General features: G+C 40.7%; 1 protein-coding gene across 1 annotated transcript in view; it reads right to left on the bottom strand.

Moving 5' to 3' along the window:
• EPHA4 (EPH receptor A4) overlaps positions 1-17091 on the bottom strand; it is a 104884-nt gene that overhangs the window by 27045 nt on the left and 60748 nt on the right. The window lies entirely within an intron of this gene.

Here is a 17091-nt window from a genome sequence, read left to right as displayed (position 1 = left end):
CGACACGGGGACGGGGGCAAGGAGGTTAGAAGCATTAAGTATTTTTCCTGTTTTCTCTAACAAAATTGCATTCAGTCCTCTGTAATAAAGCTCGTTCTTGGATGCCGGGCAATATTAGATAGGTAGAGTTTGTAGTAACAATACAGTTGTCCAATCACTGCAATATTCATGACACCCAGGTACAAACCTCCATAAGAGGCTAAGGTCCTAAAAGATTCTGCCTTATTTTTGTCCTTTGTTAGGCACAGCGCATAGACTTGTACTCTTTTGGACCACAGTGATTCTCTTCTTCCATCTCCTAAAATTAACTGATGTTACTTCATTAGCTATTTGCTTTACAGAAACTATAAAATTCCTGAGGGACCAATCTGGTTTTCTCTAAAGCTGAGAAAATACTGCTACTGAATTAAGTGAGACCAGAATAAAGCTGAATACATATGAATTTGGACCCTCCCATGAAAACCAGGAAACTTGTATTTCGAGAGTGTGAGCCAATTTGTGCTTCCAAACTTGCCCTGCTTTTGCCCGAGTCTGTGAGCAGTCCCTGGAGAATGGGGAAGCTCGGTGCCCAGGGGCCAGATTCTTCCTTTGATACCTCCCCTCCCAGCCAGGAGATATTAGAGATTGGTCCATTGTGTACCAAACTGGCATCATCTGACCCTGTCCCATATGGCACTATATCAATGTGATGAATAGAAAAAGTAGGATTACACTGCCAAGAGTAAGGGCTGCACAATTTTTTGAAAAACTCTACCTAGCAACAAGCTAAACTCAAAGATCCTTTAAACTGTATCTGTGTGCAGTAATAAGGGCTGCAGTGAAGAAGATAATGGAAAACATCACATTGTGCACCCTACACTTTCAATACAGCTCCTGCTAATGCTGAAGTTCAGGTTTTTGACTGGCTGGAGGACAATGCATCCTCCCTTTGACTGTGATAGCAGCAGATTCATGGCTGCACTGGGGGAACGGGTTTTCTGAAGATTTATGAACCCGGCTGCCCCTTTCTTGCTGTTGTGTTGCTGTGTGGTCACATCTCTAGCCAGCTGTTATCAAGCTCTTTTGATGCTGACAATAGCTAGAATAAATGGTGGAGTCTCCAGGGATAAAAAGGGACATTCATGAAATTTTTAATCTTATCTAACAAAGCTGTCCTGTATAACCAGAGATTAGAGGTCTTCCTATATTGAATATATTTCTTCTTTTGTCCACTGAAGCTGTAGCCATGTTGCTCTTTTTTCCCCCCTCTCACTTTTTTTTGTTTCCTTTTCTATCCTCAACTTTGGGATGACGATCCATGAAAATGTTAGAGAGTAAACATGTATCCTTGAAAACTACCAAGAAAGACAAATAAATAAAAGTCACAATAAATGAAAGGAAAATTGAATGTTGAAAGCCTCAAACCTACTTGACCATATCAGACAGTTCTGATGGAAGTGAAAATAACCAGTAGACGCCGCACAATCACAAAAGGGTGTCTCCTCTTGATGTGAAACCATCAGGGAGCTGCTTCTCGATTTACTATTTGACAGTTTGGCATCTCTGTTAGAAATGCCTCCAGAAGCCTTCTTTCTTTTTTCCTTGTCTGTCTCTCACATGCAAAGGCAAATACTGGATGACTGAGGAGACTATAAACACAACCAAAAGGGAGGATCCAGGTGTGCTCCATCAAGTTATATCTGTGGCATGATTGAGAACTTGCTTAATAACCTCACAGTTCCTCAACAGAGAATCAGACTTTTTTTTTCTTCCCCTTGGCAGTAAGAATACTGCTCAGCTAATAAATCAGTAATCAGATTTGTTACCCTAAAACACACACGTGTGCAACATTTATTGATAAAGCAACCAGAGAAATTTGCTTAGTTAATTGGTGGCTCATGCAGGGCAGACAGGCAATTCTTTTTACTGAGAATTTCACTTTTGCTCACCTGACCTCAAGAATTATAGAAAAAAAGTTCACCTTCCTTTATCCTCTTTTTAACCTCCTTTTGGATTCCCATTTCATTTCTGCAGGCATTTATATTGGAATTTAAGTGAGTCCTTCAATATTGGGCTGGTAAGTGCTGTATGAAAAAGCATTTCTCCTCTGTTGTAAAATGGCTATTTGCATCTTCTTATGAAAGATGCTTATTAGATTTATATAGTTTAACAAGTGCTTTCTCTCAAGAGCGGACAGCTGATCTTGGGCACTACACCACACAGGAATAAACAACCTGCTCCTGACTTCCACAACACAAAGAGGACTTGTACATCAATTCCTCTGTTACTCCTGACAGATTACAATTGTAAGAATGGCCCTATTTTTTCCTTCCTGTCCTTTATATGTAAATTCATCCTACTTAACATTTAATCTCTTCTTTTGTCTTGTATTCTGCAGATGAGAATTTGTTTCTAAGGCTTTTTTTTTGTTTTGACTGTGGATCCTGCCTACCCATATGCTATATAGAAATCTTGAGTGCTGAAGTCCAACTACAGGATGAAGCACCAGAATTGCAAGAGGCTGTCTAGGAGCTCTTTTGACAACTCTACAGCTCAGACCTATCACGGTCTATGCAATAGTATGGTGATCTGCAACTCTGTGGGCCTTGAGAAACTGAGCTCTGTAACCATAAGGAGTACCACAGTTATCCCACTGCATGGACAAAATCCTCCATGACCAATTCTCTCTTATTTCTGCAAACAGCCCTACAAATCAGCTTATTTGTGTCCTTATTTTCCAGGATCCACCAGCTGACCTGAGTAGTTGAAAGACTGGGCTTCTGGAAGAACAACACGTCTGGGTCTCCTTGGACATACATTACCAAAAGGGCATAAGAGTCTGGTCAGTAGAGTCCAGGACAAAGAGGACATCACCACTGCCAGCTCATCATGACATTCCAGGCAGCAGTGACAACCTTCTGGGTGAGCTTCTGCAAAATACTTATATTCTTTGTTCTTCTCCCTTTTTCCTTTAAATTGCCCTCTTAGGGATGATGTGAAGATAAACATGTAACAGGTTGTAAAATGATGCTTTGATCATGAGCAGAATAAAAGACATAATCTTCTCTTATACCTGCATGGGCTAACTGTTCATTATATACAAACATTCCTACACAAAACATACGGAGGACAGCTTGACCAAAAATAGTAATGTACACAATTAAGATGTTAGCAATAAGATCACATAATAGTTTTGGAAGAGAGAGGGAAATCACTTTTTCTTTCACTTTTTGAATGTTCCTCCTCCTACTCCCTGATATTTGGAAAAGAACACAAAGCAAAAACTTGTTTCTCAATCATCATTGCTTACAACAGCAAGTTTTTCTGCCACACATGCTCAGGCTGTACATACCAAGCACCAATGCTACCAGAACGGTCCATTTCACAGGGAAGAATGACAAGGTATTCTGGTATCTAAAAAGGGTTCCCCTCGAACAAAAGCACCAAGTGTAACTTTCCCTAGTTCAAAGCTCAGCAGTTCCTCTCCCTTAAAAATCCCACTCCCTACTGATGTGAATGTTGCAATTTTCTTTTATCTACTTCCTCAATAACCTGCCATTAAACACCTACTAGTAGTTTTATTACTGTGGTTCTGAGCTTGCGGCCTACAGAGAGAGAAAGAGCACAGATGTACTACAAAAACTTCACCCAAATGCCATAAAGCCATATCCCAAGGCTAGTAAGTGCTGAATTGTAACGGTTTTGAGGCACTTTAAAGGATGGCAGAAGCACTGTCAGTGTTTCATTACTGGTTCAAATTAGGAGAGGAGGGGAGAGGAAAAAACCAGGAAATAAATAGATGCAATAAAGTCTCTGGCATGTAGACATCCATGAGTGAAAACAGTCCTTTATAAAACTGCAACACATGAGTACTCGGATATCAAAGATACACAATGCCCAGTGTTTTAGTGAAGATGCCTTCTTAACCACAGCAGGGTTTACTTTCCACTCCCCATGATTTGAATTTAAATGGATCATGTTTACTCAAGTGGTCTTTCACTGATTGAAAAATATACCCACAGTTTGTACATTATCTCAGCGAAATTCAAATAACATTTAAATTTAATTACTTGAAGCTTAGGGGTTTTCATGCTTTTCTTTTTTCTCTCAATTGTACACAACAACACTTATTTGTTCTTATCAATGGCTATGCACTTTGTCAAGCATCAAAATTAAATGCTTGAAAGCACTAATGATGTTACTGTGATTAAGGGTTTTTACCTTCCAGGGTAGGTACTAAAAGCCTACTCCATTATTAATTATTAAAAAAAAAAAAAAAAAAAAAAAAAAAAAAAAAAAAAATAAAAAAATAGTATCTCTGAGAATCTAACGCTGAAGAAAAGTCCTCTTAGAAATCAAAACAAGACAGTAAAAGATCTTCTCTTAATTGGGACAAAACACATTTAAGAGAACCTGGAATATTTCAGGTTTTCTCTTTGAATATTTGCCTTGTAATATTGTGGGTTTTTACACGGGATTTTGTAACCTATATTATCAAATAACCTCCCAGAATATAGAACACAAAATCAAATACATTTTTAATCATTCTAAAACCTACATTATTTGGGCCAGATTCTGGAAATTTTATTCATGTAAGAGCACAACTTACTCTACTAGCTGTCACACTGGTTTCAAATCAAGCAAAGGGAGAAGTATCCAGCCCTATTTAGTTATAAGTACCAGAATAAATTAAGCAAGCAGTTCTGCTCTTTCCTAAAACGGTGGTGTTCAGTTCTGCTTCCCATTGGTCCCTTGGGCCTTTTACCCACTCCTCTCTCTTGTCCAGGCAGAAATGCTCCTCTTTCTGAGTAACACCATCCCTGTGCTCTGAGTACTCCTGGCAAATGGATTTGCAAACAAAGGAGAATGCATTTTAGCACGACCAAATTTCCAAACATATGCATAGCATATGCATAAACCATGTATGTGCATAAGGATAAGCACATAAAAGGCTTTTGCACATGTGAACCTATGTGCACAAACGGATTAGATGTCTGTGCACGTCCAAATAACTGAGCTAGAGTTTGGCATTCCTGTTCTTCACTGCTAGCATGACAGCTATGCCTTTCTCCTAGGGACCAGCAAGAGTCTGCATGCTAGATGTGCACTTTAAAAACTAACCACATGCATATTTTTTTTCATTATTCCCTCTGTATAAGTGGAACAAACATTTGTATTAGTGATGATTGGGCCAGGTTAGGACTTGGACAAGGATCTAGAGGCCTGATTGCTCAATCAAGCCACTGGAAGCCTCCCAAGACATTCCCGAGTCCTCTGTCTTCCCACCGTCTGCCTCTCCCTCCCCCAGGAATGACGACTGGTGAGGAACACCTCCCAGCTTGGAAACTGAGACACGCCAAGATTCAGGCCAACATTTTCAAGCTTTAGCATTTAAAACAAAGACTTTAAATCTACACCACTAGAGTAAAGTGCCCAAGGTTATCCACCCACACTTGAAAATCCTGGCCAACATAACATGAAGCAGTGTGACAGCAGAGCTTGGCCTCTTTCTCTCAATCCCTTCAATCAGCCGTAATACTTCTGAACTAAACTTTCCCTCGTTACTAGAAATTACTCTGCTCAGGAAAACCAACAGCTTGGCCACAGGATACTCTTGTAGGACACCTTCATCCCAAAATGACAGGCACAAGTGATCTTCCCTTTCCTTCTAAGTTCCGCAACCCAAGCATTGACAAAGAGCTCTGAGAAAAACAAGCGACAAGCTCTCAAACCTAGTGACCAGCTATGTTTGTAACAATGTGTTCAAAAAGGGGCTAGAAAATTAGATTTTTAAACACTGTTAACACAGCACTATTATGTTTTAAACATTTCCTCCATTTTAAACTTTTCATTTTTTGCCTCTCCCAAAAGAACCTGTGCTGCAAATTTTGCCAAACCACAAAAGCTGGCTCTGACTTGCATCAAGCCAAAAGCCTGACAGAAAACCCAGGCTGTTAGCAGCAACAAATAGTAGTAGTTGAGGATTATTAGAGTGCTGTGTTTTTACCACACTACACCAGCTTCAGTTCTTGGAGACATGCAGTAGCTTCTGAGGATCCACAAAGAGCCTGTGTATTTTCTGGGTTGCACATCCAGCTCTGGGTCAGTTTTAGCACAGACTGCTTCAGCATACCAGAACTGCTCTAATTTAGATCAAACAGGCTGACCACACTTCCCTGTGGTTTACATCAAGAACTGCAATGAGACAGGGGTGATGAAGAAGATTTTGCACACATGGGAGACAGCTCATTCTGGCTATTAATTTCTGAGGACCAGCTCTTGACAGCAATACATTATTTTCAGGTACTGGCCCTCCTATTCTGAAAGCCAAATAATGATGTCAGCTAATGCAATGCAGGTCTGGAGTAACTCCAGAGATCTGAATCTGCAACCTGCAATCCCAAAGATTGCCTTAAACCAAAAGACTATAGAATCTACACTGCATTTAGCAAGAGATCTGTATTACAACTCAAGCATAGGGTCTGTTTAGTCTGAGTATTGCTTGTTTTCTTTCTGCTAGCTTGCTAAGAAATCCTGTTGGCATGTTCTGACAAGGATAACTTCATAGTTGCCAACAGAAACATGGCAGAATACCGTGTATTTCCTGTATGTATGAATGCCAGTTTAAAACAAACAGGAAAACAAGTCTTTCAGTTGGAAAGCAATTTATAGAAAACTGTCTGAACATTACAACCACTTAAAAAAACTAGTACTGAAACATTTCTAAATGCTTAAACTAGAAGGATTAACACAAGAAGAGTGAGCATACTTAGCACTGTGAATTGCTCTAAGAAACTCTAGAGCTATAAGCAATTTGTTAAGACGGGAATTAGTCAGCAGCTGTCTGACCTGAGCAGGTTTGGAGCCGCTGGTCACAAAGCAGGTCACGTTGCAGTTACTCTTCCCTGTAGTTGAGGTTAGAATCTGACCCAATATAAACAACAATAAATTCTGTAGCCTGAAGAAGCCAACACTGATGCTCCACTGCATTGTATCGGATTGAGAGAAGCAGAGAAAATGGACCACACCGTTCGGACCAATACTGCCATAACTCTCAAGAGTTCTCCTTTAGGGCCTGGACCCGTCACGCTTAGAGGTAGGATCCCAGGACCCAAATTTGGGTTGAACACTTCTAGGAAGCATGTGCTGTAATTATCCTTTTACTTCCCAGACGCCAGAGCAGAAACCACTGATGCTGGGACACAATGTATAGCACCCCAGGATACAGTGGCTCAGGGAGAGACCCAGAATGAGAAATGAGAGACCATAACCTCTAGTTATTAAAACAGATAATAATGTTGGAAACAGGGCATTCCTCAGCCGCTCAAAATAAGTTGTCCGGAGCAATCTGACCCACTTACCACCCCCTGCTCAGGGCAACTCTACCTCTCCCACACAGACTGCAGTTCCTCCTCGGAAGCCCAAGGTAGCCACCAGAGCTAACTCCTCCCCAGAAATAGCCTGTCCTTCAGCTTTGTATTGCTGCACAGGAGGAGGATCTGCTGAGCTGCCTTTTCAAAATGAACTCTTCCACTCCTCTTTTAGCCCCTTCCACAAGAAAAATCAAAGCTACCCTCAAAGACCCATCAGATTCCCCCAAATGAGACCCCTATCCCATTCTAAGCCCTTCCTCAAGTCAAGCAACCATCCAGCTACTCCTCCTCACGTTTTCCCATCTTCCTACCCACAGTCAGAGATGTTAAGACATGTCCACATACAATTCATGAGTCAACAGACAAGGGGGATAGAGCTATTCTTAAATCGTACAGGACTAACAAAATAACTTACTGTATCTGTGTCCTGCAAAGCAGTTCTTCCATGCAGCTTTTGAACCACTTACAATAGCGTATCAACAATCCATAAACCAATACTGAAAATACTGACCCTGCTCTATTAATAGCCCAAAAGGGCAACCCTTTGACTCACATTGCAAAGGACAGCTCTCACCTGATGCATCATCTCTATATCTATTAACAGAAACCCTCATTTCTGCTCCTTGGTCCTTTCTTATACTTATCACCTGAGCATGTGGTTATCTCAACAGTTCTGGCATAAAGCTTAACACAATATGGGGCAAATGTGTGATTTGGTACCCAAGGCAACACATCTCCTAATGCTGTTCTCCTTGGTTCCCACACAGTTACTTTTTATTTACTTGAAACATGGATGTCTAGATGATATATACACAAATATGTGCTAAATAGCTTCCATTGTCACTTACTTTCAGCATTAAGAATATTAGATTTTGGAAAAAAGGATGCTTAAAAGCCTTTCTGAAATCCAGATAAATAAAAGCCTCTGCCCTATATGCCACTTAGATGTTTTGGAAATACTGAAGAATCTTCTAAACAAAATAAATACATAAATGTATGACTCATGTTGCTAAAGCAGCATTCACTATTTTAATAAATAGATTTGGCCACATTGTCTCATCCTGGCTTCTGAAGTGCTACAGTAATAGCAGAGAGTTAGACTTTGCCATTTGGGTTTCTCAGATCAATCACCAAAAGTCAGAAACGGCAAGAATCTTGGAGGAAGAAAAGATAATAAAATTATACACATTTTACTTCAGCTGTGATACACAGCTCCTAAAGCAACTGCAGGCTGGGTCTCAAACATGCCCTCCTGAGCCTGTGGTACACAGGAGAATCAAAACCCAGGACTCACCTGATAGTAAAAATCACAATTGCTGTCTTAACACTTCCAAGTAATAAATTATTTCCAAGTCACCAAAGTTAAGAAACCTCACCTTTATTTACTTTAAGCTCAATCACACAGAAGAAGCTGGTGCAGAAGGTTTGCATTTATGTCATTATATTTCAGTTGAACAAGCTATACATTTTAATTATAGTTGATATCCAGAGCATTCAGATGGAACACCAGTAAAGAACCTTCTATACAAAGGTTAGATGGATTCAATATGATCCAATCTCTGCCTGTGGGCTGTTGAGAAACTCTTGAGATTGAATCAAGGTTTTCCGGGCTCACGTTAGTAGCGCTGTGTGAAGGACACTGGTCTGACAGCACGTGGAGATCCTCAGTTCTTCCAGAATGCTGCAAGACACCCTGCCATACAACCCATCCAACCAAGTTCCTTTTCTTCAGGGACAAAAGATACTCTGTGCTTTTGGAAAAGTACCATAGAGAATCAGACCACAGCACACCTAACTCTCACACTCAGAACTCTTCTACCAGGTCCTTTCAGTGGAACTGAATTAAGCCATTTCCTTCATCTGCAATGGGCAGATTTCTTCAGGAAATTAAAAAATCATTAATAGACCCAATGAGAGAGAAAACTATATTCTGCACACAGTATTGCTGCAAAAAGCAAAGCTACTTGAAGTTTGCTGTTAAGGAAAAAAAAAAAGTAATGAGGGACAAACTGCGGAAGAGTCTTAAGCTGCCTGAAACACATAAAATTTGAAATTAAAACCTTAGTTCATGATGTCAGTAACCTATTACATCATAGGTGGCACATAATTAAACTTATAAAAGAGTTTCATTATTTTGGTTTTATGCCGGATACTGAAAACTAGTGCATTATTCATTTAAAAATTGTGTCAATTAGAAAAACCCCAAATGGAATAAGCAATTAAATATTAAAGGTGGCTGCCTCAGTGGAAAACAGTCAGAAAGATAATTGGTAAAGTTTCCTGTGCAATGCAAGTACCATTACAAAGTCTGAACAATTTCCTAAATAAATAAATAAATAAATAGGCTCATGAGGTTATAAAGATTTGAAATTGTACAAAGAAATCAGCCATGTTTATTTCCTGGAGAAGTACTGAGCTACAGTCTAGGCAAATAAAAGCCCATGAAAACAATAATCCCAAATTAGATCAGCAATCACATATATGGGTCTGTATTCCGAGTCTGGACCTTCATTTTCAGTCCCAGATTCGTAGCAGACTGGAGGACACTGAGAGCCCTCCCCAACTTCTGATGAGAAGATCTCTGCCACAGGTCTCCCCTCCACTCTGAGGCCAGCGCCCCAAAGGGTACCTACAGGGTGGAACTGAGAAGTGCACAGGATGGGGACTGCAAGGGGAAATATAATCTTCATTCAAAATCTGCAATTTAAAAATCATTTCTTCTTTCAACAGCATGCAAAGCACTTTTCACTGTTACGTTGCTCCTCCCTGTAAGTTTTTGTTTTGTTTTTCATTCAGTTTTGTCATCAACAGGTCCAAAAATTTGATTATCTCCTCATTTGATCCCGATGAAGCTGGTAGCTTCCATTTAAGAATCAGTCAGACTGAAAATAAGCTAGGAAACTCCTGTGTTACAGAGCCCCTCTAACCTGAGATGTTTGCAGCTTGTTGGTGTAACAAATATAAATAAGAAAATTCTCTGGTTAAAGAAAAATGCCACATCTGCAAGAAGTGCTAAAGGAGTATCCCTTTGAGCCCAGTCCACTCTCTTCAATCAGTTCTTCCCAATACTTGCATAATTGCAGTTTTAACCTTCCGCACAGGCAGCAGTGAAAGCAAACGGCTGAAATGCTCTTGGAAAAGGTACTGCGGGATCTGCACATCATATCTAAAGTACGATGGAGACCCCAGAAATCTCTGCAGGCCCTACAGGACCCTGCTTGGCCACCCTGTCCCAGAGTGCCCAGGGAGCCTGAAAAAGACGGGATTTAACACTCAGGCACTTACATATTCCAGTCACTTTCTATCTTATTTATGTGCATGCATGATATCCTGATAAACTAGAAGGGAGGCTGCAGCCATTCCATCTGCATTCCCTGTTATGCTAAGAAAGATAAATTGAGGCTGATTCAGAGGACAGATTTAAAGAACGCAGTATGTTATCAAGACAAGCACAATCTTCCCAGGGAGCCATTGTAGTGGGTTGTCTTGAGATCATGCCTTTATTTGTTTGCTAAAATAAATAGACACCACACAAAACTCAATTCACATATGAGACATCTCTTCCAGCCCACCATACCTTCCTATTTTGCTCAGCCAAAACTGTCTTATTCTATTATTTATGAATGGGACTATTTAATGGCACATAGAAAATGAAAAATAATAAAAAGATAATTAAAAACTTCAGTGCTTTCTTTTTAGTCTTTAGTAATCTATGGAACTGAAAGACATTTATATCTGAAGCACATTACAGTTTAACGGTTTTTCTGTCTGTAATAATCCATGGATACTTTCAATGGATTTTAATACATACAAAACCAAAGAGATTTTATGGAACAGTAGAAGTATTTAATAAAAAAAATCAGAATCAGTTGATTGTCTTTTTAAAACTAGGTGATAGAATTCAATAGCAGAGATAAAAATACTAATTCTGCAGGAACAGTTCAGAAGTCTGAGACAGAAGTTATCATTTCCTTTTAAATTAACGGTAGAACTTTTCCATAAGGTATGTTTTGAAATAGAAATGACCAGAGGAATAAAATATAAATGCTTGAGCTTCCTACACCTCTCTAGACTGTATTTAAAAAAAAAATAATCCAAAACCAGGATCAACTTTTGTTATTATCAGTTTAAAAATCACAACTGTCAGAGACCTCGAATCCATTCTCGGAGTGCACTACTAAGAGTTCTGGGACTCTGGTTCTTGAATTTAGTAATGAAGGCAGATTACCTTAATCTAAGAAGACGCCATGAAATCCTTCAAGCAGATGCAGATAGAGGCTACGCATTTGCCTGCTTTGTTTGGGAGGGGAAGCCCACTGGAGCCCTGCCATAATAATAAAGCTCTCCCTGCACACCAGTTCACACGTGGGGCTAAATCTGAAGTGACATTTCTCAATGAAAGGAGCAGTATTCACTCGTGTGCTTAGCATTTTGATGTCCGCCAAAATCTGGCAAACATGATTATAAAGATCCAACAGGCATGCCACAGCTCTATTTAGTCCTCATGGTTTAATGCAATGCTGTGCAAAAAATAAATTAAAAATAACAGGCTGCCTTGGGATGGCATTCTGGGACTATGATTTCATGCATATGGATGGACTCAACACATGTTTTGCAACTCCTTTTACGAGGACAGACTATCTGAACCAAAAGAGCCTGCTTTACCCACCCTTATGGGGTCAGTTCAGCATCCTGCCCTCCAAACTATGAACTAGTGCAGAAACTTTGGGCTTCAACGACTAGCAATGTTTATTTGTGCTACTCTGCATGGCATTTTAATTAGTAACTGTGCGGATTTAAAATCTCTGAATGGACACACAGGGGCAGTTGTGCAGCCTAGCTTTTGTGTTTCCACTCTCTCAAAAAAATCCTGTTTGAGGACATCAGCAGGGGGTTAATGGAAGCTTTGATAAAATTCTCCGAAGCCTTTTATTGTTGCTCAACTACAGACCGGACTCTGCTGTCTCTCTGGCTGCTGTCCAATTAATGTAGTCAGCTGCAAAAACAACTACAAAATTTAGAAGCCCATCTAAACATTTGGTAGCTGCAAACATTCTTGGGCAAAATCTTCCACATGAAAATGTTTCCTTGTCAGTTGTTTAAGGGAAAGACTCAGACTGGATGGCAAGCTTCACAAATGTGAAATGTCAGTGCAGTGGCAGCAAAAGGCAACATGCAGTTAAATAGTCCAGAGCAAATAAAAGCTGTAGGACCATATCTTCATCTCTTTCAGTTTGGTAACTATTCATCTGTACCAACATCACCGACACCAGAATTTGATGCCTCCTAAAAGTAAATTTATAGAATTTAAATATGGTCAATCCTACCCAGTCCTGAAATTAAACGCCTTTTTCCCCAGGAGGATATGCAACTAACCTCCATTTTCCATAGCAAACCATGAGATGTTTTTAAAAAGGTGACCAAACTTTTATTTAAATGCTGCAATTACTTCTTGGCTCTATCTGACATGCAACTTGTCTAAGCTGTTCATTGAACCCTGAAGCTAGTTATTTACCAAGGATCTTTAGAAAGCATTTTTTTTTCCTTCCGACCAAGACTTGTATCCCCCACCTTGAATACAAATTCATGGAAATGGGTGGTGCAGACAGCCTTGCCAGAAAGCAGGCAGTTGTTATTTTAATATTATTTCTTTGTGGAGAGCTGTAGTTACCTTAAAATAATAATTTAATCCCACCCAACAATAGTTTTCCCAGTTTTGTTTTTAAGACGGGAGCACGTATACTTGTAACTATGCATTTATTACAGACCATCAGTTAAAGCCTGTGCAAGAACACAGAGTTGTTAATAAGAAACTCCCACTTGCAGCTGCCAGCTTGGAGAAGCTCCCTTCTCAGACACATTCTCTTACACACGTAATTAAATGTGCAGGAGAAGAAATCTGAAGTGGTCAACACATGACCTCTCTAAGGCTCTAAGAAACCTCATGCTCAGCACTGAAATTTGCCCATTCAAAGTATTCCTAACTGTTTGCTTCCATGCAATTCCCAAATTTCTTGCACTGGGACCACTTATCTTCTTTCTGGATCTCCCACTGCCTTTATATTTGAAAGGTCTGTGGTTTCCCAAAATACATTATTTGGTTTGCTTCAGAAGTCCTCGTGGTAACTTCCTTCCATGTAAGTCTTCAGACAGCAAAAGCCAAAACACAACTCCCTCAGAGAAACAAAGTGAGGGAAGAACCAGGCAGGTCACCAATTACAGCAGGTGAAACTCTACAACAGCTGACAACTTGTCTCATCCCTTCTACTTGAAAATGTGTGTACGGGGTGGGGGGGTACTGCTATAATAGATAAATGTGAAAACTTAGAAGCCACACTGGTTTAGATTCAAAATGAGAAAGTTGCACACAATTAGCCTGGAATTCTGCAAGTCGCTGCAACAAATCACTCAAGAGTGTCACACTTACGAATCACCCCTTTTTCAAGTCCCTGCTTAGTAGTTGTGAATCTCTTTATTGAATTCACACTTGACAAAGCTCCGTTTGAGTAACAAGGAGACTGCCGATCCATCATCCTTAGTGCAAACACCTTTAAAGCAAAATAAAAACATCCCTTTGCAACTCCCCTTTTCCATTACCCTAACATTTTACAGAAAAAAAAGAATGCAGCAGCTAGAAGTATCTATCACACACACATCCCATACTCTGGACATCTGGCATGTATCCAGATGTTTGCCAAGAGATTATTTTAAATCAGGCTTGTGGGGAACTGCGTGGCCAGAGTGCTGTGACCGTTTATACACACCCAGCTACATGCACGAGTTTCCTCCTGAGTCTGTGTGCCTGTAAAAGGACTCCTGGAACAGGCTATTTGTATCCTTTGGCTGCAGGGAACAAGTAACTGGAAAGGGTGGGACCATGCTGGTAGCAAGTACTTTGAAAAAAATAAAAATAAAAAATTGAATCGACTCCTAGATGTCTGGGAAGGCTACAGCCAGGTACTGCTGTGTCCAGCATCTGGAGTGCCACTCGCTCCTCCGTTTAGGCAGAGACACAAACTCGCCCACCTTCACAGCTTCCACGCTGGCCTGTCCAACTTGCTGCAAACCAAAATGCTTTCCAACTGGTCCAAAACACTCACCCAGTAAGAGCTTGTCCCAGCATCTTAATCCTGCCCTCCACAACATCCTGAATCTCACCAGCACTACCCTGTCCTTGCACCACCCAAGGAAGCCAGGCGGGGAGCTGAACTGGAAAACCCACCAGCCGTGAAAGGGGAGCTAACCTACATGAGCCTCCCGGTATCCTCAACAGGCAGGCACTAGGGAAGCGTGATGTCAGAATCAGACCAGCAGGAGTAGGGAGGTGACAGTCCCCCTGTACTCTGCACTGGTGAGGCCACACCTGGAGTACTGTGTCCAGTTCTGGGCACCTCAATTTGAGAGAGATATCGAGGTGCTGGAGCGAGTGCAGAGGAGGGAAATGAAGCTTGTGAAGGGCCTGGAGAACAAATCCTATGAGGAACGATTGAAGGAGCTGGGACTGTTTAGCTTGAGGAGGAGAAGCCTGAGGGGAGACCTCATCACTCTGTAACTACCTGAAAGAACATTGTAGAGAGGTTGGTGCTGGTCTCTTCTCACAGGTGACTAGTGACAGAACAAGGGAGAATGGCTTTAAACTGCAACAGGGGAGGTTTAGACTGGACATTACGAAAAGAATTTTCACAGAAAGAGTGAAATAGGCTGCCCAGGGAGTTGGTGAGTCCCCATCCCTGGATGTGTTTAAGGGTCATTTAGATGAGATGCTGGGGAATATGGTGTAGGGGAGAACTTTGTAGAGTAGGGCGGATGGTTGGACTCGATGATCCCAAGGGTCTTTTCTAACCTGAATGATTCTGTGATTCTAACAGAAAATTACTTACTTTGCCAGCTTATGTTATTTTAGAGGGACTGTGAAACTGTGACACAACTGTATGATGAATCCTGTCTCCAAGTTCACAGAGCTCCTTCTCTGGCTATTTGGAAACGACATCTTCCTTGGGGTTATACAGTCCTTCAAAATTATTGTTTCAATACAACAATAAACAGCTCGCTACCAGGATTGCATTAAAAAAAGAGGAAAATTTTTGCAAGAGCTGAGCACAATACTATAGCAGTCTGAACAACTACAGAACTTGCTGGTTTTGAAAGCAAAATTAACTTCTTTTACCACTTCCCTATTGATAAGATTCTCAATATGCACATAAATACTACCACATAAAATTTAAAAATGTTATGTTCACTCTCAATGAACAGAATTTATTTATTGTTACTTATACTGAAACCAGTACTATACTCAAAGAACAGGATGGAGTTTAGAGAATCAGATGGATGGATGAATCGTTAGAGCATCCATTAATTTTATTTTCCAGTAGTAGTTTAAGGGTGCTCATGCAGTCACTTAAAGAAAGCTCTGCGACTGAAATCTAGTTAACAATGTCTTTTGATGTTTCACTACAGAGCAGTTCTTTATAGATAAGTTATAAATATCCAGGAAAGTAGTACATTAAAAAGAAAATACTGAAAACCTTAGGTTTCCTGGCCTTGGCATATGTTGCTTTTGATCTGCCTGAGCAACTATTACTGTGTCGGTATGAGAAGTGCACACTGACCAAGGGCAATGCACATCCATGCATTTTTACTGACTGCAAATTTAACTCTGCACAAGCTAAACTACACTGGCAGAATGTAAGACCTTATATGCATTTTCTGTGCTGTTCTGTACAACACGTGAGGAATGCTAATCAGCATTTGAAAGGAAACATGGGCTTTCAAAGAAAACCCACCGAAATACAAAATGGGAATATATATTCCCCTACCAAAAAGTCCAGTAGAACTTGTGAGTCATCTGGAAGCAAATAACTCCCACTTCTTTCCCCCTTGCCATTTCTAACTTAAAACACAATAATCCTCAAAGGATCAGGATCTTTCTTTCACATTCTGTTTTCCTTTTAGTAATGGAATTAAGAACATAAACAACAAACCAACCTAAAGGCTAAAGAAAACTGAGTAACAGTCATCATTTTCCTTCCCTGCACTGAATTGTCAGTATTTCAGGTTCATCACGTTTTGGTCACCACAAACTGCAGCCTGTCCCAGAAGAATACTCAATTCACGTGGGTCTTCTCGGCGATGCTCCAGTGCTGATGGCACCGTGACCCATTTTAGTTCCTGCCTGGAAATGGATACCAAACAACCGCAGGGCTCTGAGTGACGGTGAGGGACTGTGGGAGCATACAAAAGAGGGGGGGAAGGACTGCAGCACTGCCAGCCACACTGCTCTGCCTCCGAGATGAAGCAGCTTTGAGACAGGCGAACAGACAGCTAGACAGGCAAGGTATGGGGGATTGCAAAGACAAAGGAGCTGGGGAGAGGACCGAGAACAGAAAGAAGAAAAAATGGGACAGAGAGCCTGAGATATCCATAGGAAAGATCAGTTCTTGATCCTGAGCACAGGCAGCTTGAAAACATCCAGTCTGATGCAATGGGAAAAAGAGTAAGTTTATTTATTTATACTGTATTTTCATCCTAATTGGCACATCCTGCCTCCATCTAGCTGCGCCGGTCCACTTAAGGAAACACTGAGCCCAAGGTAACCTAACAAGGTAACAAATCACCAGGCGGTCTGTTTATTCAGAAATATCAACCAGTTTAACTCCAACAAGCAAAGGAGCAAGTAGGACACGCATCCCTCATAAAACGCAAACAAAAAGAAGGGAGCAAAGCAAGCAGCATAATGAGT

This window comes from Athene cunicularia (genome assembly GCF_003259725.1).
Source record: "Athene cunicularia isolate RWA chromosome 9 unlocalized genomic scaffold, athCun1 chr9_part1, whole genome shotgun sequence".
NCBI classification, from domain to species: domain Eukaryota; kingdom Metazoa; phylum Chordata; class Aves; order Strigiformes; family Strigidae; genus Athene; species Athene cunicularia.
Note: the sequence above shows the minus strand (reverse complement) of the source record. Positions and strands in the feature narration are given on the sequence as shown.